At 44.9% G+C, this 15,069-nt stretch overlaps 1 pseudogene; it reads right to left on the reverse strand.

The window, feature by feature from the left end:
• LOC112240551 overlaps positions 1-7,536 on the reverse strand; it is a 79,577-nt pseudogene extending 72,041 nt beyond the window's left edge.
• Positions 7,537-15,069: the final 7,533 nt, after the last annotated feature.

Raw genomic sequence — 15,069 nt, forward strand, 5'->3', positions numbered from 1 at the left:
AGAGACAGAGAGATAGAGACAGAGAGAGACAGAGAGAGACAGATAGAGACAGAGAGAGACAGAGAGAGACAGAGAGAGACAGAGAGATAGAGACAGAGAGAGACAGAGAGAGACAGAGAGAGACAGAGAGAGACAGAGAGAGACAGAGAGAGACAGAGAGAGACAGAGATATAGATAGAGACAGAGAGAGACAGAGAGAACCCCCACTGGGAAGGCAGGGCAGGAGAAACAGATAGAGAGAGACTGAACATGGAGAGAGTGACAAGAGTTATGTAGATAGAGATTTTCTCTTCTGTCAAACATCAGAGGGAAGGTGAAAAAACAGATGATCTGTTCACAAGATGAACTACCTACTATCCATCAGCTGTTTCAACTCAACACAGAGAGAGAGAGAAAGCCAGACAGGGAGGGAGAGAGAGAGAGAGAGAGAGAGAGAGAGAGAGACAGACAGGGAGAGAGAGAGAGAGAGACAGGAGAGGAAAGGAGAAGATCACCAAAAATATTCTGGTTGAAGACATGATTGTTTATGTTTTATTTCCACATTGTGTGCAATCTCCCTGATTTTTTTTCACTTCCAAATTGATTTCCCTGATTAATTAATTTGTAAAGCCATTACCTAAAGGTGGACATTTAATTTGGGCCGGAAATCAACGCCATCGCTCCAGGGAGCAGGAATACGTCTCATTAATGTGTAAATGAAGGGGTGAGTGCGTCACAAAGACAATACCACATATGATTAGCTTTGAGAAATATTAGTTTACCTTTTTGAAATGACAATTTATCATTATGTCAAAGTGTCAGTTGTAAAAGGTTGAATCTTTCACCTGTGACAGAGCACATCCAGAGCCCTGCTTAGAAGTGGCTAACAGGAAGTCTCAAAGGGCAGGACAGTGACAACAACACGTCTACATTGAGACACAAACCCCTATGATGTGTCATTGTACTACAAGAGTCTCCCAACCAAGGAATTAAACGCCAATCTAACAGGAAAACACAAGGTAGTAGAACGACCCGCTGCTCAAACACATATTATAGCAATTCACGGTGACCATAAATCACGTCAGCTGAAAAAACCCTCCACTTGGCCCGTATGTCCAGCAGAGCAGAGACAAATAGTCTCCAGCGATTGAACCCCTAACCTTGAAAGACGCGGGAGGCGGCTCGTTCATCTTTCTTAGCTTGGCTCGGTAGACTACCCCAACCCCAAGAGACTGAGGGGGCCTTTTGCTAAACGTCCAGCCCAACCCCAGAGTCACAGTGTAAAGTGATTTCACAGTGCTGTTGTCATCACCTCAGGTTGAGAGATAGAGTTTGTAGCACAGCCAGACACTTAGGAGGACAACTTTTGCAGACCAATGGAAGTGGAAATGGGGGAGAAAATAGAGTAGTCAGATAATGTTTATTACTTCAGTAAGACTTTTTGACAGATATAATCCTACCTCAGTAAGACTTCACTTAAAGCCAACATGCAGGTATAACGTTTCATTAGTTGTTATAAGCATGCATGACCCTTCATAATGCCTTATATGGCTTAGTTACCATTACTTGGAAACTACAGCTTATTCCATACATTTGGCAGGAGGTTAGGAAGTGCAGCTCAGTTTCCACCTCATTTTGTGGGCAGTGAGCACATAGCCTGTCTTCTCTTGAGAGCCATGTCTGCCTATGGCGGCCTTTCTCAATAGCAAGGCTATGCTCACTGAGTCTGTACATAGTCAAAGCTCTCCTTAAGTTTGGGTCAGTCACAGTGGTCAGGTATTCTGCCACTGTGTACTCTCTGTTTAGGGCCAAATAGCATTATAGTTTGCTCTGTTTTTTTTGTTAATTCTTTCCAACGTGTCAAGTAATTATCTTTTTGTTTTCTCATGATTTGGTTGCGTCTAATTGTGCTATTGTCCTGGGGCTCTGTGGGGTGTGTTTGTGAACAGAGCCCCAGGACCAGCTTGCTTCAGGGACTCTTCTCCAGGTTCATCTCTCTGTAGGTGATGGCTTTGTTATGGAAGGTTTGGGAATCGCTTCGTTTTAGGTGGTTGTAGAATTTAACGGCTCTTTTCTGGATTTTGATAATTAGTAGGTATCGGCCCAATTCTGCTCTGCATGAATTATTTGGTGTTCTACGTTGTACACAGAGGATATTTTTGCAGAATTCTGCATACAGAGTCTCAATTTGGTGTTTGTCCCATTTTGTGAAGTCTTGGTTGGTGAGCGGACCCCAGACCTCACAACCATAAAGGGCAATGAGCTCTATGACTCTCTATCTCTCTCTCTCTCACTCTCACTCTCTCACTCTCACTCACACCAGAGACAGAGGATGAGAGTAGATGGTCAGGATGCATACAGTATCACAGGAGTCAAGGCTAGGTCAGGGTACAGGAGTCAAGGCTAGGTCAGGGTACAGGAGTCAAGGCTAGGTCAGGGTACTGGAGTCAAGGCTAGGTCAGGGTACTGGAGTCAAGGCTAGGTCAGGTCAGGGTACTGGAGTCAAGGCTAGGTCAGGGTAATGGAGTCAAGGCTAGGTCAGGGTACTGGAGTCAAGGCTAGGTCAGGGTACTGGAGTCAAGGCTAGGTCAGGGTACTGGAGTCAAGGCTAGGTCAGGGTACTGGAGTCAAGGCTAGGTCAGGGTACTGGAGTCAAGGCTAGGTCAGGGTACAGGAGTCAAGACTAGGTCAGGGTACAGGAGTCAAGACTAGGTCAGGGTCAGGGAGTCAAGGCTAGGTCAGGGTACTGGAGTCAAGGCTAGGTCAGGGTACAGGAGTCAAGGCTAGGTCAGGGTACAGGAGTCAAGGCTAGGTCAGGGTACAGGAGTCAAGGCTAGGTCAGGGTACTGGAGTCAAGGCTAGGTCAGGGTACAGGAGTCAAGGCTAGGTCAGGGTACAGGAGTCAAGGCTAGGTCAGGGTACTGGAGTCAAGGCTAGGTCAGGGTACTGGAGTCAAGGCTAGGTCAGGGTACTGGAGTCAAGGCTAGGTCAGGGTACAGGAGTCAAGGCTAGGTCAGGGTACTGGAGTTAAGGCTAGGTCAGGGTACTGGAGTCAAGGCTAGGTCAGGGTACAGGAGTCAAGGCTAGGTCAGGGTACTGGAGTCAAGGCTAGGTCAGGGTACTGGAGTCAAGGCTAGGTCAGGGTACTGGAGTCAAGGCTAGGTCAGGGTACTGGAGTCAAGGCTAGGTCAGGGTACTGGAGTCAAGGCTAGGTCAGGGTACTGGAGTCAAGGCTAGGTCAGGGTACTGGAGTCAAGGCTAGGTCAGGGTACTGGAGTCAAGGCTAGGTCAGGGTACTGGAGTCAAGGCTAGGTCAGGGTACAGGAGTCAAGACTAGGTCAGGGTACAGGAGTCAAGACTAGGTCAGGGTCAGGGAGTCAAGGCTAGGTCAGGGTACTGGAGTCAAGGCTAGGTCAGGGTACTGGAGTCAAGGCTAGGTCAGGGTACTGGAGTCAAGGCTAGGTCAGGGTACTGGAGTCAAGGCTAGGTCAGGGTACAGGAGTCAAGGCTAGGTCAGGGTACTGGAGTCAAGGCTAGGTCAGGGTACAGGAGTCAAGGCTAGGTCAGGGTACAGGAGTCAAGGCTAGGTCAGGGTACAGGAGTCAAGGCTAGGTCAGGGTACTGGAGTCAAGGCTAGGTCAGGGTACAGGAGTCAAGGCTAGGTCAGGGTACAGGAGTCAAGGCTAGGTCAGGGTACAGGAGTCAAGGCTAGGTCAGGGTACAGGAGTCAAGGCTAGGTCAGGGTACAGGAGTCAAGGCTAGGTCAGGGTTGACAGCAATGGGTAAATCTGTGCTAGACTTACCCATTTACCATATTTGATGGAACTGTACTGGAATGTACAAAAATATCTGAGCCATCACAGTACGGTTGGTTTGGCCAGCAGAGCTTCCTAGACCCCTTCAGATACAACAGTCCAGGGACCTCCCCTGGGAAACCTCCCCTCACTTTCCTCTCCAGAGGCATCAATGGGGCCCTTGTCCGACAGCATAGCACTCCACTGTGAGCCAGGGGCCTCGCACACCGAAATATTGTCTTTGACTTTTACTTCAAACATTGGGATAACCTGACTTCAACAAGCGTGGCTGTGTGGCCTTTGACCCCCCTCTTGGGAGTGTCAACGTTTATTTTGTTACTCTGGTAATATAGCCGCACACATGCGCGCACACACACACACACACACACACACACACACACACACACACACACACACACACACACACACACATAATGACATGGTCTGTGCAGGGTGACCATCATAGCCCCCCTGGCCAGGTGACTCTCTCCCCTCCCCTAACCCTCCCCCCTCCCGCCATCCCAGTAAAACAGCAGTGGAGAGAGAGAGGGGAGCTGTGGTCTCTGGCTAACCTACTCCCTATACAGTGCACTACTTTTGACCAGAGACCCTTGTCTAAAGTAGTGCACTACAAAGGGAATAGGGTGCCATTTGAGAGTCCGCCTGTGGCGGTCTGTCTGGCACTAAAATGATTTAATGGCTGCTTCCACCAGCCGCATAGTAAAGGCTGTATTCTGTAGACCTGATGCTGAGATATATGTACATACACATTAAATACACATTTAATCCAACCTGTTAAACGTAAACAGGAGATGAGAAATTACTAGGAATTAAATGGGGAAGTGAAAGAGGTCACAGAGGTTGAGTTTTGTGGGGATGGGGGATTTTATCAATGAATCCTTCAACAGTCTTACTGTATTATTAATGTAGTGGAAGGGGAAACTGTCCTCTAGATTTGACCGTTTCCCATCAAACACCAGAGACCTACAGAGCAAGAATCACAATCCCAAATGCAATGGAGTCACAGTTAGTCTGTTACAGCAGATCACTGAGAGGTGTGTGTGTGTGTGTGTGTGTGTGTGTGTGTGTGTGTGTGTGTGTGTGTGTGTGTGTGTGTATACAAGCAAGTGAGCGAGTGTGTGTTGACGGGGGTTCATTCTTTGTGTTCTCCGATGAGAAACACACAGATGTAACTAAACACATGGATAAGTCATGGCACCAAGCCGTACTCAGATACATCAGAGGTACTCTTCTGAACAGCCTGGGGAGTAGTATTTTTGTTTCTGTGTTGTTGGGACAAGAGCTGAAGCGATTGAGCAGAGAAACACTACTCCTGAGACCTAAGAATACACAGGCAGACAGGCTGACAGACAGACAGACAGACAGACAGACAGACAGACAGACAGGCCGACAGACAGACAGGCCGACAGACAGACAGGCCGGCAGACAGACAGACAGAGACATGCAGGCAGGCAGCCAGACAGACAGTGACATGCAGGCAGCCAGCCAGCCAGACAGACAGAGCGACAGACAGACCAGAGCTGAGCCCCGCAGGTCCAAGCCATTAAATCCCTGTTGTAGCATACTCCACCAGCCAATAGCTTTAACATGCAGTAACAAGCATCTCCCTCCTCTCCTCTCTCCACGTTCCTCTCTCAGCTCCGATCATGTTGTACACAGACATGCTACCAGAGTTGTTTAGAATGGAATATAATCAATGTCTCTCTCCTCCTCTCTCCTCAGGTCTTGTAGTTGACTGCTGTACTGCTCTTGTCTGTGAAGGTGCGCCAACTCACAATGGACACAAGTTCTTCTCTACCCCCTGACCTTTTCTAGCCCTTATCACTGAAGCTCATGTTCCACTTCTGTAGCCAGGCAGGACAGGGTGAGGCAGTCATTACAGCTTTTGTGAACAGATCTGTTAACGTGAACTGGACTTGCGCTGAGGGAGATGAATTGAGGGAAGCTATTGAATCATTGAATCCTCAATAGGTCTGTTTAGAACAGATTAAACAGAGGACGCAGAGAGCTGTGTTGGCAGCGCACTACATTGCTGCCTGCCATAAGATGAGGGACAGTGTCTGACAGACCAATCAACCTGCACATGTCCTCTATGATTATTGGTATTGGTCAATGTCTGGTTATTTTGACCCTTGGTTATTGTTATTACTGTTGTTCCGTTGACAATATTGATTATTATTATTAATTATGTTAATATTGTAAATCTCCAAAGTAAGCTTTGGCAGTATGTACATTGTTACGTCATGCCAATAAAGCAAATATAATTTAATTGAATTAAATTGAAAGAGAGAGAGAGAGAGAGAGAGAGAGAGAGAGGGGGGGGGATGGATGGATGCCAATAAAGGCTCTGTATTGAATTGAGACACAGAGAGCCACAAACCAGATCTTTGCCCCAAAGAATACAGTATCACTCATTGAGAGATATACATGGTACATCATCACAGATTACATTACAGATGAGAATTGACAGAGAATTAGATAACTTTAGACACATTATAGCTGTATTCATGAAACATCATGAACCAGCCATCAAGTGTGATATTAAAGCCATTAGGTGAGGAAGAAATACATCACAGTGCTATTTTCAAACATCTTGATAAACTATCTCGTTGTCTACTGGTGCGTGAAACATTTTAGACATACAGTATCAACACAAATACTGTAAACCCAGAGACTACTGTTAACCCAGAGACTACTGTAAACCCAGAGACTACTGTAAACCCAGAGACTACTGTAAGCCCAGAGACTACTGTAAGCCCAGAGACTACTGTAAACCCAGAGACTACTGTAAACCCAGAGACTACTGTAAGCCCAGAGACTACTATAAGCCCAGAGACTACTGTAAACCCAGAGACTACTGTAAGCCCAGAGACTACTGTAAACCCAGAGACTACTGTAAACCCAGAGACTACTGTAAGCCCAGAGACTACTGTAAACCCAGAAACTACTGTAAACCCAGAGACTACTGTAAACCCAAGGACAACTGCTCCTCAACTCTGCACTCTATCGACGAGTGGCAATAATTAACCAAAATTATGAGCAAAGTTGCAAAGTTTGGGGCAACATCAATGTTATATGGCCTGGAACAGACAAGAAATGGACAATTATGTCAAGGGCTGCGTCGTAAAGATGTGCATGATACTGTATCTAATGCCCTAAAGCAGTCCGCGGAATGATAAGACAGTCTTACTCTAGTGGTATGATTCCAACCTCTTGCCTTTTGTCTCTCCGGCCAACATCTTGCGCGCATAGGTAGCCTAAAATCGATTCGGGATGCACATACTGACATCAACCGAAAATCCAATAACAGAATTGATCTGAAAAATCTATCGAAGGGACAGTACATTGACGCAACACGAGACGTCCTAGAGTCAAATAACAAAGATTCTACCGCGTTTGTCATTCTGATAACACCATTTATATGAAGTTGCTTGTTCAGTCAATAATTATTTGACATAAGCATCTTCTACGAAAAGTAAATATGGTTACTCAAATATGATCAAATTGCCTAGCAGTCAAACTTTCTAGAAAACTAAGTTCATTCAATTGCTGTCTCACTACCATTTTATTTGTATTTATTTTTTACAAACCTTACCTTTCTTTATTGGTGCATTTATGTTGCTGGAGAAAGTTAGTTTCATACGAAGGCTGAAGCAGAGCGCGTTGGCCTATGCACAGTAGCCCATAGAGTATCCACTGTCCGGTACGTGTCTCTCTCCTACCAAGTGGCTATCTGCCTGGCTGGCTTTGCAGGCGCTGTGATGTTGTGCGGAGATCCCACTACAGCTGTTAAAAGGGGAGTTTTGAACCTACGAATCGGTTGAGGGTGTTTTAAATCTCAAATTAAAGACATGTTTGTGACAATTTAATTGTAGGTAGGCTAACTTTTAACAACCCAGAGCCTTTTTCTTCAAACTAATTTCTTCAGTCATATAATTGTGTTTTCATTCTATTCAGAGTGAGAGATGCGCACCCCCCTTTGGATAGAATGGTCACTCTCGATGTAAGGGCGTGATACGGTTCTAATTGATATTGATAAGGCTACTTGACAGAATGGTTGCTTTTATACTTTGTCTCCTAATATACATTTGCTCTGGTAGTAATAGGACATTCTACTAACAGTTATAACTACGTTTTTGTATTAGTATTATTACAAATGCTTTATTAATGGGAAATGTTACAAAATATTTTGCAAATGTCAGCAAAAAGCTTAATTAAAAGTGTTGATATTATTCAGTCACACACGTTGCTGTTATACAAAAACATACACTTTTAATGATAATACTGGGAGGAAAGATGCTTTTTTAAAGCGTTTTAAAGAAGAAACCTGTTCTATTGACTTTCCCTTCTTCCTTTTCTTTAGGTCAGTGGCTGCCCTACAACACTGCCCAACAACACTGCCCAACAACACTGCCCTACAACACTGCCCAACAACACTGCACTACAACACTGCACTACAACACTGCCCTACAACACTGCACTACAAAACTGCCCTACAACACTGCCCAACAACACTGCACTACAACACTGCCCTACAACACTGCCCTACAACACTGCCCTACAACACTGCACTACAACACTGCACTACAACACTGCCCTACAACACTGCCCAACAACACTGCACTACAACACTGCACTACAACACTGCCCTACAACACTGCACTACAACACTGCACTACAACACTGCACTACAACACTGCCCAACAACACTGCACTACAACACTGCACTACAACACTGCACTACAACACTGCCCTACAACACTGCCCAACAACACTGCACTACAACACTGCCCTACAACACTGCACTACAAAACTGCCCAACAATACTGCACTACAACACTGCCCTACAACACTGCCCAACAACACTGCCCTACAACACTGCCCTACAACACTGCCCTACAACACTGCCCTACAACACTGCCCTACAACACTGCCCTACAACACTGCCCAACAACACTGCCCCTACAACACTGCACTACAACACTGCCCTACAACACTGCCCTACAACACTGCACTACAAAACTGCCCTACAACACTGCCCAACAACACTGCCCTACAACACTGCACTACAACACTGCCCAACAACACTGCCCTACAACACTGCACTACAACACTGCCCAACAACACTGCCCTACAACACTGCACTACAAAACTGCCCTACAACACCGCCCTACAACACTGCCCTACAACACTGTCCTACAACACTGCCCTACAACACTGCCCTACAACACCGCCCAACAACACCGCCCTACAACACCGCCCTACAACACCGCCCTACAACACTGCCCTACAACACTGCCCAACAACACTGCCCTACAACACTGCCCTACAAACTGCCCTACAACACTGCCCTACAAAACTGTCCTACAACACTGCCCTACAACACTACCCTACAACACTGCCCTACAACACTGTCCTACAACACTGCCCTACAACACTACCCAACAACACTACCCTACAACACTACCCTACAACACTACCCTACAACACTGCCCTACAACACTGCCCTACAACACTGCCCTACAACACTACCCTACAACACTGCCCTACAACACTGCCCTACAACACTACCCTACAACACTGCCCTACAACACTGCCCTACAACACTGCCCTACAACACTACCCTACAACACTGCCCTACAACACTGCCCTACAACACAGCCCTACAACACCCAGAGCGGTCTCCTCCAAGTCCCCAAGCATTAATGGGAAGAGAACCCGAATGTGGATCTAAATGTGTCCCCAAAATGGCCAAAAACTTTTCCACTTTCATATCCTAAACAATAACAATATAATAGTAATACGTGGGATTTAAAGAGTCTTTCAGAAGGCTGTGTGGGTCGTGTTCACCACAACTGGGGCTGGGTGCAGGCTGGGGGACATCTGAAGCTGCGGGCAGATGTATTCCATTTTGGACTGAAAAAAGTCCAGACATGTATTACAAGGCTGTAAAGAGACAGTGAGGGGAGGAATCCAAAGGCCTGAGTAGTCTGTTGATGGTGGAGAAAAGGGTTCTGGGATTGCCTTGGCCGTTATTGATGAGGTTGGAGTAGTAGATTGATTTGGCCTGGGAGAGAGAGCACCGATTAGTCCTCCAGGCCTCTGAGTGGACTGTGTGACCAGATTTTTTATAGAGCCTCTCCAGTTGTCGGCCAGTGGACTTCATAGAATGCAGCTCACAGGTAAACCAGGGAGCAGAGAAGGAGAAGGACACAGTCCGAGTTATCAGAAGTGCAACAGAGTCAAGGCCGGAGGAGAGGAGTGTGTCGTAGTGAGAACCCAGCTCCTCGGCCGAGGAAAGAAGAGGATCAGTGCTGTTGTGTGTTTGAACCGCAAGATGGTTGGAGATGGCAAAATCCAGACCATGTGGATCGAGGGGGCAAAGCCTGTCGAGCATCTTGTATGAATACTTTTCATCCTTTATATTTCTGTTCAAGCTGGGCTGAAGCACGTTTGGGTACACCTTTCATGACACAATATTTGTTTTGACCGTATCAGCGACTGCAAAACTCCCTTACCATGCAGGACAGATTTAAGGCCATTCTTTTTGGCAGCGATGCATCACAAAGTAGCAGTGTAACACCCACAGCATGCTGATATAAGATGAAAACTAACTCTCAGTGCTAACTCTGTAGCCGCCAAGTCTGCAAGGTTTTGAGACATCAGTCAAACGCTTACTTTCACACATGAACTATTCCTCGTGAAATAATCTGCATCGTTTGACTTGCGTTTTGTTTTTCCATCTGTCTGTTGATTTCTCTCGATCAGGGCGGCTTATTGTGACAGGAAGGAAAGGTGCTTCACTCTCTCAATGACTTGGTACTTTCTAGAAGGGCAGATCAACACAAAAGAGCTGAATCCTTGAGTAAGAGGCCAATACAAAGCTCTACAAAGTTCGGAGTGGAATTTCACTCACGGCTACCACTCTGATCCAGAGGAATGCCTTCACCGAATTAAATTAAAGTAGTTAGTCAGGTATTGAAGTTCCTGGTTTTGGTGCTTGACCATAGTAGAGTTCGTATTTGATGACCCCTTCCACAGGTTTCATGGTCTTGTATAGGAAATAATCATATGTGACTTGATGGGGTTTGAACACAAGACTCTGTTAGCCCTCTGAACTGAAGCCTAGGCATTACAGCTACCACAAGTCTTCAGTCTCAGACAAGGTTACTCACCACTCATTCTCCAATGTCTCCGTTACACAAAATGGATACCCCCCCCCATTCTCTTCCCTATTCTAGTGTGACTCAGACATGGCTGCCCATCAATATGAAGCGTATGGCAGTTTGTAAATCCCTCTCTCTGCTGACTTGACACTCAGCAGTTGTGATTGTGTATTCTGCTGGACCGAACAGGACCCCGGTTGTACTGTTAGGAGGGGGGCATAAAAACACAGTGACAGCCATGGCTCTGGGCCCTCCGCTCCTCTGTAACCAGGAGAGGAAAAAACAGGCGGGTTGCCAGGTTTGCCTCCACTTTGAGAATGAATGAGGACCAGAAATGGCGTGTTGCCAGATTAGTTTCATTTTGCCTTTAAAACGAAGAAGAAGTTTCCTGCTGCACTAGCCTAATGTATCTGCTGTATGGGTCTAATTACATTAAGGTTCTTTACAGTTATTGTGTCAAAATAGATTCAATGATCAATTATTATATTTGTAGATCTGAATTAAAGACTATAGAGTGGGCTGCCTTGATGCTTTTCACCATTGGACATGTCAATCAGGCAGAGCCCGAGGGCCTTGTGCTACAGTGAACTGTTCAGAATAGACGGAGGAAGTGGAAAGATTAATATTCTCTCTGTCCATAATAGGGCTGTCAGAGCTCATCAGTCAACTCAAGTTAACTTGTTTAATGTTATTGTACTAATATTATGGCAGTGACTAAATGGCATTGTCTGAAATAGTTGAAAATACATTAAAAACATTCTAAATACATCATCTATACAGCTAAAAACAACAATACAATGTCAAAACAAGTTGACTTTGAGGTTAAAGAAAGTGGGCTTTATCAATTTACCTGATTTTCATTTGGACAAAATCAGGACACCAATATTCTTGTAATGGTCCTTCTATAAAAAATCTGAAATTACAGCTAAACTGGGTTGGCTGGATCCTGACGATAGGGTATATTCTTGTATGTGAGTTGAACCTTTCCTCCTCTTCCTGTAGAAGTGATGGAAGTGTCAAGGGAGTCCTCCATCCACTATAACTCCTATCAGATAGTTTACATCCTGTTGCATCACGTTGTTGTGTCTCTGTCTGCCTGTTTTCCTGTCTGTCTGTCTGTCTGTCTGTCTGTCTGTCTGTCTGTCTGTCTGTCTGTCTGTCTGTCTGTCTGTCTGTCTGTCTGTCTGTCTGTCTGTCTGTCTGTCTGTCTGTCTGTCTGTCTGTCTGTCTGTCTGTCTGTCTGTCTGTCTGTCTGTCTGTCTGTCTGTCTGTCTGTCTCTCTCTCTCATATCCCAGTCAATTGGTAAATGCAACTCGAAACACCAAAGAGAGACCCACTGCTCACAGGCACCTGCTCATACATATGCGTGCGCACGCAAAATATCTGAGCCATCACAGTACGGTTGGTTTGGCCAGCAGAGCATCCTAGACCCCTTCAGATACAACAGTCCAGGGACCTCCCCTGGGAAACCTCCCCTCACTTTCCTCTAACAGAGGCATCAATGGGGCCCTTGTCTGACAGCATAGCACTCCACTGTGAGCCAGGGGCCTCGCACACCGAAATATTGTCTTTGACTTTTACTTCAAACATTGGGTTAACCTGACTTCAACAAGCGAGGCTGTGCTGCCTTTGACCCCCCTCTTGGGAGTGTCAACGTTTATCTTGTTACTCTGGTAATATAGCCGCACACGCACACACACACACCATATTTAGCTCACTGATTGATACTCATTTAAAGTTCAAATGAAATGCTGAGATTCGATACCAGGAGACATTAGTGTTGGCTAAAGTAAGCTGATTTATATCAGAGTAAAAATCTATTTCAGCTGAGTATGGATTATTAAACACACAGGCAATCCCTAATATCCATATCTCTTTAAGTGCTCACTAAACATTATTTACTGTTGGGACGGATCCTGGACTGATGAGTCGGCAGAATCTGCCGTTTAAGTCATTGGCACTGATTTCTTCCACTGCAGACAGCAATATATTTGGGCTAAGTAGGGGACTGATGAGGGGCCAAAACTGAATCACTCAGGACAATACTTTATCACTTAGTACAATACTTAGTCACTTAGGACAATACTTTATCACTTAGGACAATACTTAGTCACTCAGGACAATACTTAGTCACTCAGGACAATACTTAGTCACTCAGGACAATACTTAGTCACTCAGGACAATACTTAGTCGCTCAGGACAATACTTAGTCGCTCAGGACAATACTTAGTCGCTCAGGACAATACTTAGTCGCTCAGGACAATACTTAGTCGCTCAGGACAATACTTAGTCACTCAGGACAATACTTAGTCACTCAGGACAATACTTAGTCACTCAGGACAATACTTAGTCACTCAGGACAATACTGTAACGATTTTCTTCCTGGGAAGGAGAGGAGGACCAAAATGCAGCGTGGTTATTTATAAACATCTTTAATGAAAGATGAAAACACTATACAAAATAAGAAACCGTGGAAAAACCGAAACAGTCCTAACTGGTGCAAAACACAGAGACAGGAACAATCTCCCACAAAATACCTAAATAATATGGCTGCATTAATATGGTTCCCAATCAGAGACAACGATAAACACCTGCCTCTGATTGAGAACCACTCCAGGCAACCATAGACTTACCTAGAACACTCAACTGAACACAACCCCATAGACTACAAAACCCCTAGACAAAACAAAGAAAACACAGAATACTAAGGCCATGGCGTGACAAATACAATACAATGCTTAGTCACTCAGGGCAATACTTAATCACTCAGAACAATACTTAGTCACTCGGGACAATACGTAGTCACTTAGGAAAATACTTAGTCACTCAGGACAATTCTTAGTCACTCAGGACAATTCTTAGTCACTCAGGACAATTCTTAGTCTCGTAGGAAAATACTTAGTCACTCAGGACAATTCTTAGTCACTCAGGACAATTCTTAGTCTCGTAGGAAAATACTTAGTCACTCAGGACACTTCTTAGTCAGGACAATACTTAGTCACTCAGGACAATATTTAGTCACTCAGGACAATACTTAGTCACTTAGGAAAATACTTAGTCACTCAGGACAATTCTTAGTCACTCAGGACAATACTTAGTCACTTGGGAAAATACTTAGTCCCTCAGGGCACTATTTAGTCACTCAGGACAATACTAGAGACAATATTTAGTCACTCAGGACAATACTCGAGACAATATTTAGTCACTCAGGACATTACTCGAGACAATATTTAGTCACTCAGGACAATACTCGAGACAATATTTAGTCACTCAGGATAATACTTAGTCACTTAAGAAAATACTTAGTCACACAGGACAATACTTAGTCACTCAGGACAATACTTAGTCACTCAGGACAATATTTAGTCACTCAGAAAGGCCTTAAAACACTTTTGATCTCGACTAAGGGCCCATAATGCTGTCCAGTTCTGGACTGCATTGTTGCTATTATAGTATACACATAAACTTGAAGTAGGCTGCACCACCTTTCCTCCAGTTTGGAATTCTCAAGAGACATTTTTAGGTAGTATGCGATGATATAAATGCAATTAAAGTGGTCTATCAGGGTCCACCGAGCGATTATGCTGACACATAGGAGGATGACAAGCTTACAGACTAAATCTGCAGACAGTTGATTCCCAGATGTGTCTGCTCGGGGTTAGCATGGGGACTGCCATATCGACTCATCATCAGTGTGTGGTGGTGTGTGTGTGTCTGTGTGCATGCGTGTGAGTGTGTATACAGTATTCACATCTGTATGTGGGGTTCATGAGGGGTTCACGTGAGTTCCATGTGTGTAAAATCAAATGAAATCAAATTTTATTTGTCACATGCGCCGAACAGGTGTAGATCTTACCGTGAAATGCTTACTTATAAGCCCTTAACCAACAATGCAGTTCTAGAAATAGAGTTAATAAAATATTTACTAAATTAAATAAAAAATTAAATAAAATGGGTATAGGTTAGTTGAGGTAATTTATACATATAGGTAGGGGTAAAGTGACTATGCATTGATAATAAACAGCGAGAAGTAGCAGTGTAAAGGGGGGGGAAAGTCTATGACTAGGGGGACTGGAGTCTTTGACAATTTTTGGGGCATACCTCTGAC

This window comes from Oncorhynchus tshawytscha, unplaced genomic scaffold (genome assembly GCF_018296145.1).
Source record: "Oncorhynchus tshawytscha isolate Ot180627B unplaced genomic scaffold, Otsh_v2.0 Un_contig_7168_pilon_pilon, whole genome shotgun sequence".
Taxonomy (NCBI): domain Eukaryota; kingdom Metazoa; phylum Chordata; class Actinopteri; order Salmoniformes; family Salmonidae; genus Oncorhynchus; species Oncorhynchus tshawytscha.